General features: G+C 45.2%; 1 protein-coding gene across 3 annotated transcripts in view; it reads right to left on the bottom strand.

Annotated features, from left to right (window-relative positions):
* Positions 1-13,340, bottom strand: part of myo1b (myosin IB) — a 240,566-nt gene extending 227,226 nt beyond the window's left edge. Inside the window, exon 1 of one of the 3 annotated variants that reach the window (XM_067987755.1) lies at positions 13,007-13,340. The gene's annotated coding sequence lies outside the window, so the exon portion shown is untranslated. The remainder of the gene's footprint in view (positions 1-13,006) is intronic. The other 2 variants (XM_067987757.1, XM_067987756.1) reach the window with 2 other exon arrangements.
* Between the last annotated feature and the right edge of the window lie 297 nt (positions 13,341-13,637).

Below are 13,637 nucleotides of genomic sequence, written 5' to 3'. Positions count from 1 at the left end.
ATTGTAAACAATTTTACAACACCAAGTTATAGTCCAGCAATTTTATTTTAAATTCACAAGCTTTCGGAGATTTTCTCCTTCCTCAGGCAAATGTTTCAAGAGCTCCTTGAAGCCTACGCATTTATACATATTGAACAATACATGGTGTTTACAGACTGCCCCTGCAACTGCCCGTTGCCAAGGCAATCACCGTGTTCAGACAGAGAGGTGTCACCTGCAGAACCCCCGAATACACATTCAACAAAAAAACAAACAGGGAAAAAAAAAGAGAAAAAAAACACAGAGAGAGGCAGAAACATCCGGAAGGCAGAGAGAGCCAGCAAATGACCCATTATATTAAAAACAGATAACATTTGTTCGCTGGTGGGGTAACGTGTAGCGTGACATGAACCCAAGATCCCGGTTGAGGCCGTCCTCATGGGTGCGGAACTTGGCTATCAATTTCTGCTCGACGATTTTGCGTTGTCGTGTGTCTCGAAGGCCGCCTTGGAGTACGCTTACCCGAAGGTCGGTGGATGAATGTCCATGACTGCTGAAGTGTTCCCCGACTGGGAGGGAACCCTCCGACTGGGAGGGAACCCTCGCCAAACAGGAGGGTTCCCTCCCAGTCGGGGAACACTTCAGCAGTCATGGACATTCATCCACCGACCTTCGGGTAAGCGTACTCCAAGGCGGCCTTCGAGACACACGACAACGCAAAATCGTCGAGCAGAAATTGATAGCCAAGTTCCGCACCCATGAGGACGGCCTCAACCGGGATCTTGGGTTCATGTCACGCTACACGTTACCCCACCAGCGAACAAATGTTATCTGTTTTTAATATAATGGGTCATTTGCTGGCTCTCTCTGCCTTCCGGATGTTTCTGCCTCTCTCTGTGTTTTTTCTCTCTTTTTTTTCCCTGTTTGTTTTTTTGTTGAATGTGTATTCGGGGGTTCTGCAGGTGACACCTCTCTGTCTGAACACGGTGATTGCCTTGGCAACGGGCAGTTGCAGGGGCAGTCTGTAAACACCATGTATTGTTCAATATGTATAAATGCGTAGGCTTCAAGGAGCTCTTGAAACATTTGCCTGAGGAAGGAGAAAATCTCCGAAAGCTTGTGAATTTAAAATAAAATTGCTGGACTATAACTTGGTGTTGTAAAATTGTTTACAATTGTCAACCCCAGTCCATCACCGGCATCTCCACATGATGAAATTTAATGCAGAGCAGTGCGAAGTGATACATTTTGATAGGAAGAACAAGGAGAGGCAATACAAACTGAAGGGTATAATTTTAAAGGGGTGCAGGAATAGAGACACCTGGGGGTATGTGCGCACAGGTTGTTGAAGGTGGCATTGAAAAAGCGTTTCAAAAAGCATACAGGATCCTGGGCTTTATAAATAGAGGCATAGAGGCTAGGAGGCTATGATGAACCTTTATAAAACACTGGTTCGGCCATAACTAGAGTATTGTGTCCCATTCTGGGCACCGCACTTTGGAAAGGATGTGAAGGCCTTAGAGACGGTGTAGAAAAGGTTTAGTAGAATGTTTCCAGGGATGAGGTACTTCAATTACGTGGATAGACCAGAGAAGCTGGGGTTGTTCTCCTTAGAGCAGAGAAGATTTGATAGAGGTATTCAAAATCATGAGGGGTCCAGACAGAGTACATGGAGAGAAACTGTTCCCATTGGCGGAAGTGTCGAGATCCAGAGGACACAGGTTTAAAGTGATTGGCAAAAGAACCAAGGCAACATGCGGAAAAACTTTTTTGTTTAAAAACACAGCGAGTGGTTATGATCTGGAAGGCACTGCCTGAAAGGGTGGTGGAGGCAGATTCAATCGTGGCTTTCAAAATGGAATTGGATAAGTACTTGAAAGAAAAGAAATTGCAGGGCTACACGGAAAGGGCAGGGGAGTGGGACTAGCTTGCAGAGAGCCAGCACGGACTTGGCGGGCTGAATGGCCTCCTCCTTTGCTGTAACCATTCCATGAGGAGGATTGATGCTTTCACTAGGGCCAGATAAGATGGGAATCAGGCTTTTTTAATGCTAAATTCTTACACTGTGGCCTGAACCATGGCAAATAACCACCTGTTCAAATGCAGGTTATTGGAGATTTGACAGTAGGGGGGAAAAAACACCTTGGTGCACTGCTACCCCAGTGATGCCTTCACTGAAGAACTATAAATCTACCATGGAAAGCAAGCAAAAAATATATATATTTTATGATCAAATAAATAACTAAGAAAAAGAAAAATTTTGGTGAGGGAGCAAAAGAATAGGCACAAAGTACTTGTACCATGGTAGATGGAGCAAAAAATGTTTTACACACAAATAACTGAGAATAAGAGGGAAGTACAAAATCACCTTACCTTAAAGTATTATAATATGGTAGGAAAATAGTATTACAGATATTACACCTAAGAGGACCTGTAGCTTTCTGTATCAACAGTGTAATATTAGCATCTATTATACTGCTTCAGTAAATTAGCTGTATTAAGTGACAGGCAGTACATGTTGTTCAGGGTACAGCAGAAACCACACTCCTGGTCTACACGTGAACAACACTACAGTAAATCTACCGGTACTTCTTAAAATCAACCCAACTTATCCATAGGGCTGCACCAAATTATTTGACCAACAGACTGTTCTATTACTGAGACAATTAAAGGACTAGTCCTAAGTATGGTTAAATTTCCTAGTTGGGTGCACTCTCAATGCCTTACACAGTTAAGTGCAACACATGCCTCTAATTTGTTCATATTACAATTGTCAATCAACGTCATGTGAATTATCCAGGCAATAAATTAATGCCATAAATACATTTCAACATTTGGCTCACTTTCACAACAAGCTCGGGTATTCTGTAATAGAGGACTGAAAGGACGAACAAAACAAATTATAGTACCTGTACTGTTGTAATTGTGCACTGGCTAGTTCAATGGCAAGTCATTTTATTGCCGCAGGCCTATTCATTTAATTTCCAACCACATGTAAAAATATAACTCTTCAAACATTAAGATGACACATGTATTTCAATTATTTTAAATAAAAATTTAATTCAGAAGTAATGTCACCACTTAGTTTCAATTCATCTCAAGTAATAACGACACGTTTTCATATTGTTGCAAAAACACTCCACACCCAGCTATGGGGAATGCGCTGAGCTCTGACATTTAAATGCAAAATTCATAGCATTCCACAGCAATGATGTGCCCGGTTAGTATGAAAACACTGAGAATGGTCTGGGTTGCTCGCACGCTTATTTGCGAGAGCTCTACTCAGCAGCTTCCACCCTATATTGGTGCAACTCTGATATTAATATTAGACTGAGAACAATGTCGATCCCTTTGCTGAATACCTCCGGTCTGTCAGCAAGTGTGATCCTAACCTCCCTGTGGCTTTCCACTTCAACTCCCCTTCAATTTCCATTTTTAGCTCTCTGCCTTTGGGCAGACACATTTTATGCCATTGTCACTTCCAGTGGGAAACACCAGAAGTGGCAAGCCAAGCGGAGAGCTGGCAGAGCGACTCCCAAAGAATTTCCCACCAAATTCCATCCAAGTGCCAATACAAGTGAAGCAGAAAATCTAGGCCAGTATCTCAACTTTCTCCTGGACATCCTGCAACCACCTGGTCTGAACATTGACTTTAGCACTTCAGACCTTAGCTATATCTTCCTAGAGGTAATGAGGTTCCATCAATGCTGGATGGGTGGAGTGGAAGCTCGTTGGCATTGAGGGTGTGAACTCTTGGTTGGAACACAGTTCTGGCAGTAGGGATGGGGCTGCATTCATTCAGGGTGTTGGCCTGTCTTTTCTCTTTTTGGCTGCTGGCAAGCTCACTGTGTATTTCTAGAATTTTCTGTTTTACTTCAGATTTCTTGCGTTTGCAGTTTTTTTCTTTCATTTCACCAATTTTTCCTCCCACGGCTTTTCATCATCCTATTTACTTATTTTCATACCCTTTTGTTCTTTTAATGTCTTCCAATTGCTTCACTGAGATAATCTTCATACTTCATCCTCCAGTTTTCACCTTTCCAGCTTTTCAGAAGAATTTGCTTATGCATTCAACCCATTTTCTCTCTTGGTCCCCTTCCCCCTTCATTTTGCTCAATTCCATTTAAGAACTCACTTACCATCCAGTTTCCAGTTCTGATGAAGGGTCCACCCCCAAAACGTTGTTATGTTTTCCCTTTACAGATGTCAATGGAACTGCTGCATATTTCCAGCATTTTCTGTTTTTATTTCAACCCCTCTTCACTATTATATAATATTTGAACATGCTTTCTGGTTTTAAGCTATTCTTTCCTGTAATGCACATCATGTACAGGCTGAGAAAGTGAGACCTTTCTTTCGGTCTCATCAACGCTACTCACAAGCCAGCTGTTAAAAATTGGTAGCCAGCAACCATAAGATGATTTGCCAGCTGAGTTTCACTTATTGTGGTGGACCACCCAGCCTCCCCTGGTGTGTTTCACTTATTGTGGTGGACCACCCAGCCTCCCCTGGTGTGTTTCACTTATCGCGGTGGACCACCCAGCCTCCCCTGGTGTGTTTCACTTATGGCGGTGGACCACCCAGCCTCCCCTGGTGTGTTTCACATATGGCGGTGGACCACCCAGCCTCCCCTGGTGTGTTTCACTTATGGCGGTGGACCACCCAGCCTCCCCTGGTGCGTTTCACTTATTGCGGTGGACCACCCAGCCTCCCCTGGTGTGTTTCACTTATGGCGGTGGACCACCCAGCCTCCCCAGGTGTGTTTCACTTATGGCGGTGGACCACCCAGCCTCCCCTGGTGTGTTTCACTTATGGCGGTGGACCACCCAGCCTCCCCTGGTGTGTTTCACTTATGGCGGTGGACCACCCAGCCTCCCCTGGTGTGTTTCACTTATGGCGGTGGACCACCCAGCCTCCCCTGGTGTGTTTCACTTATGGCGGTGGACCACCCAGCCTCCCCTGGTGTGTTTCACTTATGGCGGTGGACCACCCAGCCTCCCCTGGTGTGTTTCACTTATTGCGGTGGACCACCCAGCCTCCCCTGGTGTGTTTCACTTATGGCGGTGGACCACCCAGCCTCCCCTGGTGTGTTTCACTTATGGCGGTGGACCACCCAGCCTCCCCTGGTGTGTTTCACTTATTGCGGTGGACCACCCAGCCTCCCCTGGTGTGTTTCACTTATTGCGGTGGACCACCCAGCCTCCCCTGGTGTGTTTCACTTATTGCGGTGGACCACCCAGCCTCCCCTGGTGTGTTTCACTTATTGCGGTGGACCACCCAGCCTCCCCTGGTGTGTTTCACTTATCGCGGTGGACCACCCAGCCTCCCCTGGTGCGTTTCACTTATTGCGGTGGACCACCCAGCCTCCCCTGGTGTGTTTCACTTATGGCGGTGGACCACCCAGCCTCCCCTGGTGTGTTTCACTTATGGCGGTGGACCACCCAGCCTCCCCTGGTGTGTTTCACTTATGGCGGTGGACCACCCAGCCTCCCCTGGTGTGTTTCACTTATCGCGGTGGACCACCCAGCCTCCCCTGGTGTGTTTCACTTATCGCGGTGGACCACCCAGCCTCCCCTGGTGTGTTTCACTTATCGCGGTGGACCACCCAGCCTCCCCTGGTGTGTTTCACTTATTGCGGTGGACCACCCAGCCTCCCCTGGTGTGTTTCACTTATCGCGGTGGACCACCCAGCCTCCCCTGGTGTGTTTCACTTATTGCGGTGGACCACCCAGCCTCCCCTGGTGTGTTTCACTTATTGCGGTGGACCACCCAGCCTCCCCTGGTGCGTTTCACTTATCGCGGTGGACCACCCAGCCTCCCCTGGTGTGTTTCACTTATCGCGGTGGACCACCCAGCCTCCCCTGGTGTGTTTCACTTATTGTGTTGGACCACCCAGCCTCCCCTGGTGTGTTTCACTTATTGCGGTGGACCACCCAGCCTCCCCTGGTGCGTTTCACTTATCGCGGTGGACCACCCAGCCTCCCCTGGTGTGTTTCACTTATCGCGGTGGACCACCCAGCCTCCCCTGGTGTGTTTCACTTATCGCGGTGGACCACCCAGCCTCCCCTGGTGTGTTTCACTTATTGCGGTGGACCACCCAGCCTCCCCTGGTGCGTTTCACTTATCGCGGTGGACCACCCAGCCTCCCCTGGTGCGTTTCACTTATCGCGGTGGACCACCCAGCCTCCCCTGGTGTGTTTCACTTATTGTGGTGGACCACCCAGCCTCCCCTGGTGCGTTTCACTTATTGTGGTGGACCACCCAGCCTCCCCTGGTGTGTTTCACTTATTGTGGTGGACCACCCAGCCTCCCCTGGTGTGTTTCACTTATCGCGGTGGACCACCCAGCCTCCCCTGGTGTGTTTCACTTATTGTGGTGGACCACCCAGCCTCCCCTGGTGTGTTTCACTTATCGCGGTGGACCACCCAGCCTCCCCTGGTGCGTTTCACTTATTGCGGTGGACCACCTAGCCTCCCCTGGTGGCAAGGCTGAGATTAGGAACTCACCACATAGGGCTAGGTTTTGCCTGCGGTTTCCTACTAATCAATAGCTCAGAATGTTAATTGACTCACACACAGTTTCTACAGAGAGACAGATTTGAGGTACTATCAAAACGAGCGAACAAACTTACAGAAGTAAAAAAAAATTGTATAACCAGATGATGATTAAAGTGGAATATATCAAAAGATTAGAAGAAAAGATCATCCAGCCCATCAAGCCAGATCATGTACAATCGCTCCTGTCATGAGTTGCACCTCACCCATTTAATGTTCTGAGGGTAAGTCTTACAATAACTACTCTCCAATTCCCAAAGGTAATCAAGTAAAACTGCAGAATATTCATACAGCTCCACTATTCAACCCTAGCTGGCTACCTTCCAAAGACAACATTCTGCACCCCTTGAACCAAGTATCACAGGAATGTCTGTGTCCCATATAATAACTGATTATTTCAACCTAGACTTATCTGATCTCTAATCCTGTCCTCAACCAGAAACTTAATCACCATTTTTACAAGAAGTTAACCAACACAATTTGTAACTAAAAAAAATGCTCTCTAGAGATACTGTTGTTTTAAATGATTGGCCCCTGGACAGGTTTTCTCCTATACTGGCAGTCATTATGTTCCACTAATTACTTGATCAACTCTGCAGAGCCCTTATGTTATCTTTACATACAGTATGATCTTGTTATAAGCCATTGGTTACATGGACAAAGGAACAGTGCATATAGCTGGACTTGTGTGAAATACAGGACATACCAACTGTGCAAAATGCAATACACTGTCTCAGTAATATTTTGCATGCATCATTAGACCACTTACACTATATAGAACTTGGGCTGGAAATTGCTCAAAAATAAGGGTGAGCCTAACAGCACTCCGGAAATCCGAAACTTGCTCTTCCTGATTCCCAGCTTCATGTCAAAGAGATAGCACAGGCAGGAATCAATGGACCAGCGTGAATGCTCTCTTGCCCAGCTGGAAACTAACTAATCTCACCAGAAAAAAGGTACGCTGAATTATATCAGGTCTAAACTATATTTTAACTACGTGGTAAATATTAAGAACTGCCAAACAACCTCTCTGGCACTAAAAATTAACATTTAAAAATGTGGAGTCTCATTACTCCTGATTTTAATAGTTTTTGGACATTTTTAAAAAACGTGTAATTTAAAAATTGACATTTTTTCTTTTTCTTTGTCACTTTTATCTCATTCTTTTAACATTACCCTCTCTTTATTTCGCTTTCTCTATCTGATTGTATAGTACATTTACTAATCTTACCTGCCACTTCCTGGTTCTTACTCTGCGCAGTTTGTGAATGAGCAATCACTTCCTGGTTCTCATAGCGTGGCTTGCTTCAAGCTGATTGGTGGAGGGGTCACAGCGATACTTTCCTCCTCTCACAGCTCAGAGAATCCCGGGAAAGACGCTGCACTTCTTGCAGTTCCCAATTAAAGCAAGATGGCGCCCAGAAACCCGCAAAACCTTTGAGAGTGGGTTAGTTACTTACGAGCGGCCAGCAACCTACATTCGCCGCTCAGCGCAATTTCTGGCCCAATATTAATACTCATCCATTAAACTGTGACAAGTATGTTTAGCAATGGGCCAATGACAGTGAAAGTGGTACTGGTATGATGGGACTATGAATATACCTAATCTCTATTGCCCTGGTTTCCTTATCATTTTATTGTGCACTAAAAACTAATTTCTTGCTCTTCGGTAGCGATGTTGCTTTAAACTTGCACTTTGCTGTGTTAAAACTGCCTGTGTGTGGAATGCAAATCTACATTCAAGTTTCACCTCCAAAGCCACGTCAGTATTGTTCAAAAGACTGAGTAGATGCACTATGTGATTTATAATTTTATTTTGCTCAGCTAGCTGTCTTGCCATGTGGAAATCCAACGTTACACTTAACAGTCATAGTATCATAGATACAGCACAGAAGGAGGCCATTCGGCCTATCATGCCTGTGCCAGCACTTTGTTGGAGCTATCCAATTAGTCCACTCCCCTGCTCTTTCCCCAAATTCCTGTAATTTTTTCCCCTTCAAATATTGATCAATTCCCTTTTGAAAGTTATTATTGAATCTGCGTCCACCACCCTTTCAGGCAGTGCATTCCATCATGTCGCCTCTGGTTCTTTTGCCAATCACCTTAAATCTATGTCCTCTGGTTACCAACCCTTCTGCCACTGGAAAGTATCTCCTTATTTATTCTGTCAAAACCATTCATGATTTTGAACACCTCTATCAAATCTCTTCTTAACCTTCTCTGCTCTAAGAAGAGCAACCCCAGCTTTGCCAGTCTCCCCATATAACTGAAGACCCTTATCCCTAGTACCATTCTTGTAAATCTCCTCTGCACCCTCTCTAAGGCCTTGACATCCTTCCAGAATTGAACACACTACTCCAGCTGAGGCCTAACGAGTGTTTTATAAAGGTTCAGCATAACTTCCCCACTTTTGTACTCCATGCCCATTAAAAAAGCCCAGGATCCCATATGCTTTTTTAATAGCTTTCTCAACTTGTCCTGCCACCTTCAAAGATTTGTGTACATACACCCCCAGGTCTCTGTTCCTGCACTCCCTTCAAAATTGTACCATTTAGTTTCTATTGCTTCTCCTCATTCTGCCTACCAAACGTTATCACTTCACACTTCTCGTGTTAAATTTCATCTGCCATGTCGCTGACCATTTCACCAGCCTGTCTACATCCTTCTGAAGTCTGTTACTACCGTTTATATTGTTTACCACATTTGAATTTCATGCCATCTACAAACTTTGAAATCTCCAAATGAAACTGCCACAAAAGTCTTCATAACTAGAGTTTCTATTTTCTGGCTGTGTACTGTGTGCTCTGTCCCTCGAGGGACACATCTGACTGCTGTTTAACCAGCTAACATTGTGCATTCCATTGACTGACATGGTTATATGGAGTCAAGTGGGAAGAATCTGAACTCTCAGCGATAGATCTACCCATCGTTGTACCATCAATGAGCCAAGCTGACTGGCCAATCGTCAAAAGTGCCCTGCAATACTACAGAGCTGCCCGATTCACGTATTTGATCAATGAATCGGCAACAGAGGATCAACTCAGTTCCAATCTCTTTGACAGGTGTCACCTTGGAGTCTACTTGACCGCAAAGAGACTCTGCTTACCTACCTCCTACCCCAGGAGGATAGATGCTAGTTTTTAAAATCATTTTTTTTAAAAATTCGACATCAGAAGTTACTTAGTGAGACTGCCGCTGTATCAGGTGAGCATCCCTATTCGGCTGCAAATATCATACGCAAATTCCACTGAGAAAAAGTGAAGCGAATTAATGTGGTACATCTGTACTCAGATAGTTTGACTATATAGGAAATGCATTAGACACTGATCAATGCTGATAAAAAGTTTGTGACGCATGTTGATAAGAAATAAACATGGTAGAACAAGATTAACTACGTGACTCTTAAAAATGGAAGATAAGGATTAGGCGTTTCCATAACAATGGCTTTTCAAAGACATGTTAGATCAAGTAAGCTTCAATAATGTCTTAACTTAAAGAACAGCAATGCAGAAGGATGACTAAACATATTCCAGGGCTCATGGACTGATACATCTCATTAATGCTCCAATGTGCTGTGTCATAAAGTGGTAGGATGTAGGTTTGTGCTTTAATGCCCCACATAATGAGCTCTGAATCTCAGAAATGACTTTAGGGAGAAGTGGCAAATGCATGCCAGCTGTTTCTCCAGAGCCAAGAAAGGCACACTGGTGAATCACCCAGGCTACTGTTGCATACCTACCAGCATCTAACAGTGAACTTGTGGCGGATGTGTGGGAATAAGTTGCCTGCATCATTAATCATTGCCTGGAAATGATTTACAGGAAAGCGCGAGAAAATTATTCATTAAAAACAACAGGAAGGAGAGATGGAGAGAATAAATAATTTTAAAAACGTTCAATTTATCTAGCATTTGAAATGATCTTCTTGAACTGCCAAGGACTGAAAGGCAATCCTGTAAAGCATAAATGCCTCCATCAGGGCGCAGGAGTACAGGTCACTGATGCACCAAGTGACTGTGCCATGGAGTGGTAGCATGCAGGGTCACACATCATCCTCCACAGCCTAAGTTCCTGATCTTAGCCATGCTGCTGAGGGGGGAGCAGGGTTGAGCCCAGGCACTTCTCCAGTGAGGAAGGAGGGAGAGTCACAATGACCTATTCATACCTCTTAGTGGCCAGCTTCAAAGCGACACTGGTGCAGGCCAGTCGGGAAGTTGCCTCTTTACCCTCTGAGCAGCCGGGAATAATGCATGGAAATTCAAGGGGAGAAAGTATCTTAAAAGGAGTCATGGTTAGAGAGACAGAAAATTAGCCATACATGAATAATAGTCACTTTGGCAAGGTACTGGAGGGTAACCATCACCAGTGAACCATGGGCCAGCTAGGGAGTCAACAATTTCACGATGAGAGAAAGTGAATGAGGGAAATATAATTTCCTTTTTAAATCTATAAAAGGGCATGTTGTCTGTTAATGGAACTTTGTCCTCATGTAAACTTTTCTTGGGGGGGGGGGGGAGGGGGGAGAGGGGGGAGAAGAAAGAGAAAGAAAGAACTTGCATTTATATAGTGCCTTTCTTGACCTCAGAATGTCCCAAAGTGCTTTACAGCTAATTAAGTACTTTTAAAGTATAGTCACTGTTAAAATGTAGGAAAGGCAGTAGCCAATGAGCACAGCAAGCTCCATCAGCAATGTGATTAATGGCCAGATAATCTGTTTTAGTGATGTTGGTTGAGGGATAAATATTGACTGACTCTCCTGCCCCATGTCATTTTCATCAAGATGGCATCATCTGTAATTAATGCCACATTGGGTTGTTATCTGATTCATGCCTTTGGTTTTTAAACCAATAAAAAAGTTTAGCGAACACTTTTCCTAGTGATCATCATGCCTCTTTAAATGGATTTGGCAAAACATTTCGCTGATTCAACACACAGGGAGTGGCAAGATAGAGAGACCTCACACTGTCATTAAACACTTCACTTTTCAGCAACTTAAGAGGAAATGTTCGCGTGTCCAGGATACTCCATCACCAGCCTGGACTGCCCTGCAGATAACTAACTGTGTCCAGTCTGCAGGAATTAACCAGGCGTTTCTCTCTGACCTTTACCTGCTGCCCCAGGACTTTAAAGTGCAGACACTGCACTTCCGTGTCGCGCAGAAACACGTTTTGTTTCGAGGGGGTTACTTCCTTTTTAATTCGTTGCTCTATTATTGTAGGTTCTTGAGAAATCGATTACAGTAAAATTTCAAGCCTCGTCGTGCACATAAGATACAGATGGACCATGGGGAAGGGGGGTGGGGGAGGAGATAGCATGCAAGCTCCTTAAACCACGCTGTCCAAAGTAAAGCGCTGAGAAAAGGAGGTGGACTCTTTCTACCGCCTATTCACATGGCCACACATCTTGCAATGTCTGAACACTATTCATATACAGTAAGAGTAAATCGGCAAGACTATTGGAACAGGGTGGTGCACAATGACACAAACCTCAAGGCGATGCTGTATACCACCAAGCCGGCGAGAGTCCGGCAGAAATGGGCAAGAATGAGCAACGTTCCCCGATCGGTTGCAAATGTGGGGACAAGTCACAAACCACGAGTCAGCAGAACAGGATCGCGTGAAAAAAGTAATTGAAGGCTAGACAGGGTGAGCAGCAAAAACATGGCAGTTTCCGCTCATCAGATTACCCAATACCATAAACATCAGAGAGATGAAAAGGAGGAGGAGGAGGAGGGGGGAAAGTGGAAGAAATCATCTGGTTTCAATCACATCTGAATCACATCATTGTGGCGGCGCGGACGCAGATTACCCCCTTTCAATGAGAAACAATTGCAGATTTCACACAACAGGCGGAGGTTAAATGAATAACAGATTAACAGCAGGTTTAAAACTAAACCCTTGCTCCCCTTTGGGTGAGAAATGTTACAGTAGTTACTAGTGATGATAGCGATCTGACATACACACATTGTCCATCTGCTCGCCTCAAGACAGAATGAAGCAGCAAATGCTTCCCGATCTCCTGTTACACAACAAACTCTTTAGCGAGACAAAAAAGTGTACAGAGAGAAAAAAAACGCAAACTATAACTCAAACTCGAGATAAATGAGATTGCTGCTCTTTTCCTCTTTGTTTAGTTCAAGGGGACCGTTTTGTTTAATAAACAGATTGAGCATCTAAGCAACTGTACGGTCACTAACTAACCAGCCAGCTCCTTTATCTCAGTGGACACATTTACAGTACTTCGGAGGGCGGGAGTCGACCCCTTTCACCATTGAAATTATAATTTTCAAAGTACATGGAAAAGTTTAAAAATGGGATCTCGCCACCCCGTTTAATTTTACATCCGTTAAGAGATTCCAAAAAACCCCGCCACATTTTGAAAGTTTAGAAAGGTCTCTCAAATGCCAAAACCCCTGTGACCCCAGCGGCTACTTTTAGTGAGAGAGAGAGAGAGAGAGAGAAAAAAGCACGTTACCTGCTCTTGTGTGTAAATCTGGGCACTTTCCTTCCTTTGTGGACACGGCGCTGCTTCAGTGAGAAAAGGACAATGGCTGGGGAGCGGGCTGTGGTGTCAGCCTCCTCCTGCTGCTGCTGCTCTCCTCCTCTTCCCTCCCTCCTCCCTGCCTGGCTGGCTGGCTAACCCCAAACCCAGTCAAGTCAGCCTCTCTCAGTCCCAGCCTCGGGCGGGGTGTGTCTCACTCGGCTCTCGGTCTCCATGCTAATCACCTTCTGCTGCTGTTACTGCTGCTTGCCCCGCCTTTTCCAGCAGCACCAGCACCGCTCCAGGTGAGGGCAGCCATACAGCTTGTTGGACCCGGGGGCAGAGAGAGGGGACAAAGGGGTAGAGAGGCAAAACAGGCAGAAAGGTTAAAGAATGGGGAAATAAAAGGAGCCTAAGACCAAAAGTTCAAAGGTGAAGAGACGGAGCGGGACATCGGGCTGAGAAAGCATATGGGAGATTCACAATTCCACCGTGAAGTCACGCAACTAATAACCCCCTGGGATTTATATTTTTGCAACTGCTAACGCAAATGGGAACAAAAGGTGAAATATCCAAACTGGGATCCTCCCAGTTTGTATGGTTCAGCTACTTGTTGATAAATTGT

The sequence above is a fragment of the Heptranchias perlo genome, chromosome 7, assembly GCF_035084215.1.
Source record: "Heptranchias perlo isolate sHepPer1 chromosome 7, sHepPer1.hap1, whole genome shotgun sequence".
Taxonomy (NCBI): Eukaryota; Metazoa; Chordata; class Chondrichthyes; order Hexanchiformes; family Hexanchidae; genus Heptranchias; species Heptranchias perlo.
Note: the sequence above shows the minus strand (reverse complement) of the source record. Positions and strands in the feature narration are given on the sequence as shown.